Consider the following 5,559-nt stretch of genomic DNA (forward strand, 5'->3'; position numbering starts at 1 on the left):
GACATCCCAGCTTCAAGTTGTGTCAGATTTCACATTCTGTTTCACATATGCTGTTCATCGACTACAGCTCAGCATTTAACACRATAGTACCCTCCAAACTCGTCATCAAGCTCGAGAACCTGGGTCTCGACCCCGCCCTGTGCAACTGGGAACTAGACTTCCTGACGTGCCGCCCCCAGGTGGTGAGGGTAGGTAACAACATCTCCACCCCGCTGATCCTCAACACTGGGGCCCCATAAGGGTGCGTTCTGAGCCCTCTCCTGTACTCCCTGTTCACCCACGACTGCGTGGCCATGCACGCCTCCAACTCAATCATCAAGTTTGCAGACGACACTACAGTGGTAAGCTTGATTACCAACAACGACGAGATGGCCTACAGGGAGGAGGTGAGGGCCCTCGGAGTGTGGTGTCAGGAAAATAACCTCACACTCAACGTCAACAAAACAAAGGAGATGATCGTGGACTTCAGGAAACAGCAGAGGGAGCAGCCCCCATCCACATCGACGGGACAGTAGTGGAGAGGGTAGAAAGTTTTAAGTTCCTCGGCATACACATCACGGACAAACTGAATTGGTCCACCCACACAGACAGCGTGGTGAAGAAGGCGCAGCAGCGCCTCTTCAACCTCAGGAGGCTGAAGAAATTTGGCTTGTCACCAAAAGCACTCACAAACTTTTACAGATGCACAATCGAGAGCATCCTGTCGGGCTGTATCACCGCCTGGTACAGCAACTGCTCCGCCCACAACCGTAAGGCTCTCCAGAGGGTAGTGAGGTCTGCACAACGCATCACCGGGGGCAAACTACCTGCCCTCCAGGACACCTACACCACCTAATGTCACAGGAAGGCCATAAAGATCATCAAGGACAACAACCACCCGAGCCACAGCCTGTTCACCCCGCTATCATCCAGAAGGCGAGGTCAGTACCGGTGCATCAAAGCAGGGACCGAGAGACTGAAAAACAGCTTCTATCTCAAGGCCATCAGACTGTTAAACAGCCACCACTAACATTGAGTGGCTGCTGCCATACATGTAAAAAATGTATCACTAGCCACTTTAAACAATGCCACTTAATATAATGTTTACATACCCTACATTACGCATCTCATATGTATATACTGTATTCTATACCACCTACTGCATCTTGCCATCTTTATGTAATACATGTATCACTAGCCACTTTAAACAATGCCAATTAATATAATGTCTACATATCCGACATTACTCATCTCATATGTATATACTGTACTCTATACCACTTACTGCATCTTGCCTATGCCGTTCTGTACCATCACTCATTCATATATCTTTATGTACATATTCTTCATCCCTTTACACTTGTGTGTATAAGGTAGCTGTTGTGAAATTGTTAGGTTAGATTACTCGTTGGTTATTACTGCATTGTCGGAACTAGAAGCACAAGCATTTCGCTACACTCGCATTAACATCTGCTAACCATGTGTAAGTGATAAATAAAATTTGATTTGATTTGATTTGATATACAGAAGAGACATACTCCTCTGACCGCTCAATGCAAGCCATTTCGATCTACGTGTCAACAGATCAATTTATAAGAAAAAGTGACAGTCAGAACCAGTACCAGAACCACACAGGTCCCCTAAACAGTGTACTTTACACCGAAGAGGTTTTTTAATTAAATTAATGTCAATTATGCCTTTCAAAGTAAAATATTCAAAATAACATGTTGACATTTTGCATCCCTAGGTTGCTTAGCAGTTCAGACGTCTTTTTCTGTTCCGTATTGTTTGTGTCCTGTATATATATTTACACCTCTCTTCACTTATCTTTTATTTATTTTATTATCCAAGAACTCAACTACAAAAGCTTTCCTGCAAAAGCTTTCCTGCAACCCGCTTCACCAATTACTAAAAAGTAATATTTACCTCAAACTGAAAATCCATCGTGGAAGCCAGCCAGGGGCTAATTCAGAAGCTAGCCTGAAAGCTAACCAGTAGCTACTCCGATAGCTAGCCAGAAGTTAATCTGTAGCTGCCCCGAAATTAGCCGGTTTGCTGGCTAGCGTTGGTTTTCAGCTGCCCTCGTGTTGTGGTCATCAGCTATTCCTCTAGCTCGATAATCTACCGGCACTTTTGTGCAACGCGACTCGGACCGGAGCATTCCGGGACTTTTCTTCTCTCTCAGTTTCCCCGGATTCCAGCCGCAGGCTCTGGTCACTTGCACCTTGACTTCGCAGCTAGCTAGCTGCAAACCGTGTGACGATTGGCTTACGTCGACCCCGGAGCAAACTCAAATCATCCTGGAGCTAGCCAGCTGAGGAGTTCCATCACCATCCGGACACGTTTCTTTTGTTGCTGCTGCAGATACGGAACCCCACCGGGCCTTCACGTCTGACTGCCGACGTTATCTGCCCGAGGGATTTATCCAACTGGCACCTCCGTCCCGACGTTACCTGAACGCTCACCTGAGGCCCGCTAATCGTTACTGTCTTATCGGCTGCTACCTGAATAAGCATACCGGACAACTATTATTTATTTTTATTTTTTATTTTATTTTTTCTCCTTGGGTCACTATATCTATTCTGCCAATTTGGATTGATCCCCTCTTCCACACGGAACCCCACACACGGAACCCCACTAACTTACCGACGGAAACGCCACGAGGTATCTACAAACAGACCTCCATCCCATGCTGCTACCGACAGCCACATACCCGCCAGCTGTCTGGATCGCCACGACCCCAACCAACCTCTACTCACTGGACCCTTATTGATCACCCGATTAAGCATGCCTCTCCTTAATGTAAATATGCCTTGTCCATTGCTTCTGGTTAATGTTTATTGGCTTATTTCACTGTAGAGATTCTAGCCCTGTTCACTATACCATATCCAACTCTCAGTTCCACCACCCACATATGCGATGACATCACCTGGTTTCAATGATGTTTCTAGAGACAATATCTCTCTCATCATCACTCAATACCTAGGTCTACCTCCACTGTATTCACATCCTACCATACCTTTGTCTGTACATTATTCCTTTAAAACTATTTTTATCGCCCCCAGAAACCTCCTCTTACTCTCTGCTCCAGTAGCTCTAGGCGACCAATTCTCATAGCTTTTAGCCGTACCCTATCCTATCCCTCTGTTCCTCTGGTGATGTAGAGTGAATCCAGGCCCTGCAGTACCTGGCTCCACTCCTATTCCCCAGGCGCTCTTCTTTGATGACTTCTGAACCGTAATAGTCCTGGCTTCATGCATGTTAACATTAGAAGCCTCCTCCCTAAGTTTGTTTTGTTCACTGCTTTAGCACACTCTGCCAACCCGGATGTTTTAGCCGTGTCTGAATCCTGGCTTAGAAAGACCACCAAAAACTCAGATATTTTCATCCCCAATTACAAGAATTTTCAGACAAGATAGAACGGCCAAAGGGGGCGGTGTTGCAATCTACTGCAAAGACTGCCTGCAGAGTTCTGTCTTACTATCCAGGTCTGTTCCCAAACAATTTGAACTTCTACTTTTAAAAAATCCACCTCTCTAAAAACAAGTCTCTCACCGTTGCCGCCTGCTATAGACCACCCTCTGCCCCCAGCTGTGCTCTGGACACTATATGTGAACTGATTGCCCCCCATCTATCTTCAGAGTTCGTGCTGCTAGGCGACCTAAATTTGAACATGCTCAAAACCCCAGCCACCCTACAATCTAGCTTGATGCCCTCAATCTCACACAAATTATCAATGAACCTACCAGGTACCACCCCAATTCCGTAAACTCGGGTACCCTCATAGATATCATCCTAACAAAACTTGCCCTCCAAAATACACCTCTGCTGTTTTCAACCAAGATCTCAGCGATCACTGCCTCATTGCCTGATCCGTAATGGGTCAGCGGTCAAACGACCTCCACTCATCACTGTCAAACGCTCCTGAAACACTTCAGCGAGCAGGCCTTTCTAATCGACCTGGCCGGGGTATCCTGGAAGGATATCGATCTCATCCCGTCAGTAGAGGATGCCTGGTCATTTTTTAAAAATGCCTTCCTCACCATCTTGAATAAGCATGCCCCATTCAAGAAATTTAGAACCAGGAACAGATATAGCCCTTGGTTCTCTCCTGACCTGACTGCCCTAACCAACAGAAAACATCCTATGGCGTTCTGCATTAGCATCGAACAGCCCCCGTGATATGCAACTTTTCAGGAAGCCAGAAACCAATATACACAGGCAGTTAGAACAGCAAGGCTAGCTTTTCAAGCAGAAATTTGCTTCCTGCAACACAAATTCAAAAAAGTTCTGGGACACCGTAAAGTCCATGGAGAATAAGAACACCTCCTCCCAGCTTCCAACCGCTCTGAAGATAGGAAACACTGTCACCACCGACAAATCCACTATAATTGAGAATTTCAATAAGCATTTTTCCACGGCTGGCCATGCTTTCCATCTGGCTGCCCCTACCCCGGACAACAGCACTGCCCTCCCCTCTGCTACTCGCCCAAGCTTCCCCCTTTTCTCTTTCTCCCAAATACAGTCAGCTGATGTCCTAAATGAGCTGCAAAATCTGGACCCTTACAAATCAGCCGGGCTAGATAATCTGGACCCTTTCTTTCTAAAACTATCTGCTGAAATTGTTGCCACCCCTATTACTAGCCTCTTCAACCTCTCTTTCGTGTCGTCCGAGATCCCCAAAGATTGGAAAGCAGCTGCGGTTATCCCCCTCTTCAAAGGGGGGACACCCCTTGACCCTAACTGCTACAGACCTATATCTATCCTACCCTGCCTTTCTAAGGTCTTCGAAAGCCAAGTCAACAAACAGATTACCGACCATTTCGAATCCCACCACACCTTCTCCGCTATGCAATCTGGTTTCAGAGCTGGTCATGGGTGCACCTCAGCCACGCTCAAGGTCATAAACGACATCGTAACCGCCATCGATAGGAAACAATACTGTGCAGCCGTATTCATTGACCTGGCCAAGGCTTTTGACTCTGTCAATCACCACATCCTCATTGGCAGACTCGACAGCCTGGTTTCTCTAATGATTGCCTCGCCTGGTTCACCAACTACTTCTCTGATCGAGTTCAGTGTGTCAAATCGGAGGGTCGTTGTCCGGGCCTCTGGCAGTCCTTATGGGGGTGCCACAGGGTTCAATTCTTGGACCGACTCTCTTCTCTGTATACATCAATGATGTCGCTCTTGCTGCTGGTGATTCTCTGATCCACCTCTACGCAGACGACACTATTCTGTATACTTCTGCCCTTCTTTTGACACTGTGTTAACAACTCTCCAGGCGAGCTTCATGCCATACAACTCTCCTTCCGTGGCCTCCAACTGCTCTTAAATACAAGTAAACAAATGCATGCTCTTCAACCGATCGCTGCCTGCCCCTGCCCGCCTGTCCAACATCACTACTTTGGACGGTTCTGACTTAGAATATGTGGACAACTACAAATACCTAGGTGTCTGGTTAGACTGTAAACTCTCCTTCCAGACTCACATCAAACATCTCCAATCCAAAGTCAAATCTAGAATTGGCTTCCTATTCCGCAACAAAGCATCCTTTACTCATGCTGCCAAACATACCCT

The sequence above is a fragment of the Salvelinus sp. IW2-2015 genome, linkage group LG36 (assembly GCF_002910315.2).
Source record: "Salvelinus sp. IW2-2015 linkage group LG36, ASM291031v2, whole genome shotgun sequence".
Taxonomy (NCBI): domain Eukaryota; kingdom Metazoa; phylum Chordata; class Actinopteri; order Salmoniformes; family Salmonidae; genus Salvelinus; species Salvelinus sp. IW2-2015.